The sequence below is a fragment of the Otolemur garnettii genome, unplaced genomic scaffold, assembly GCF_000181295.1.
Source record: "Otolemur garnettii isolate 467f Iridium unplaced genomic scaffold, OtoGar3 scaffold00109, whole genome shotgun sequence".
NCBI lineage: Eukaryota > Metazoa > Chordata > Mammalia > Primates > Galagidae > Otolemur > Otolemur garnettii.
This window is the reverse complement of record NW_003852504.1, coordinates 5,512,941-5,514,255: the sequence shown is the minus strand read 5'-3', so window position 1 is coordinate 5,514,255 and position 1,315 is coordinate 5,512,941.

Genomic DNA, 1,315 nt, shown 5'->3' with positions numbered 1-1,315 from the left:
AAAATTAAATTAAATTAAAATTAAAATTAAAAAAAATTATAAAATAAATAAAGCGTTTCGTTGCCCTGTCTTTTGTATTTGGGGGCTCAAGACTCTATGTCAGCTATCTTCCAACTTCCCTCCTACTGATCGTTTTTCCTTCACCCCGTAGCTAGCACAGGAGGTAAGACCTGTTGGGAAGGCCATCCATTTCAGGTCACCCTGGGACATATTCTAAGCCAGTTTAAGCCATCAGTCAACAGTTAGTCACAATCTAGGTTTGGGAGGGGGCTTGTGCTGACTGCAAAGCCATCAGGGCTGTGGGCGTGCCCAGCCAGTGCAGCCCAGCGGGACAGTGGCAGCCGAGGCTCCCGGGAGCTGGGCTGGTATGGAGCCAGGCTGTGAGGAGGGCTTACAGCTCCCGGAGGTGACTGGAACAAGTGGAGCCTGTGCTACCAGCCGGCCGCAGACCTCAGGAAAAAGGTCCTCATGTTCTCCAAGAGCTTGCCAGGCCCATCCGCCCAATTCATCCTGACAGGAGCTTCAGTTAAAGGGTGACTTTTCCAGCGGTGAGGCAGGAAGCCCACCCGCTCACGTCCCCACATCCAAGCCGCCTCCGGGGCCAGCCTGCCGCCCCCAGCACAGGGAAGCTTTGCGCTGGCTCCTTTCTCCTCACGTTCAGGCCTGGCTCTGCTGCTCCGGGCTCCCCCGCCTCGTCTGCAAGCCACAAGCCTCGCTCCTGTTGCTTCAGAAAATACCTCTGCGGCTGCTGTGTGCTCTGAAGCACAGTGAGTCACAGGCCTTCTCACCCGATCTGGCCCAGACCCTTCCAGAAGGCCATGTTCCCAGGTGAGGTGGAGGCCAGCGAGCACGCGTGGCTCAGCTCAAAGGTCTTCTGAGCGTCCCATTTGGCTTTTGGCCTTGAGTTCTGAGAGGCATGTCGGAGCAGCTGAAGCCAACTTCCTTCGCTGCTGAGCTCCTCCGAGGTGCCATCCATAACATTCCTGTGCGTCCAGATGAGACTGCAGGCTTCGGAGCCGGCAGCCAGCCAGCCCTGGCTTCAAGTGCCTTCCACATTCTTCCTCTCTAAGAGTTCTCCGGAAGCTGCAGAGCTTAGTGTTCCTTATCCAAAAATCTTCTGGCATTTTTTATTTGTAATAATTCCAAACCCACTCAACATTCTTATAACAACTGAGATTTGGGAGAGAGAGTGGAAAAAAAGGATCAGTTAGACCATTAGGGCATACTCACTTGTAGGTGCTGATTTTCGAGAGGAAATGAATTTGATGGCCCTGTTTGAGCTCTCAGGGAGTGTTGATTTCCTGCCTGAACCCCC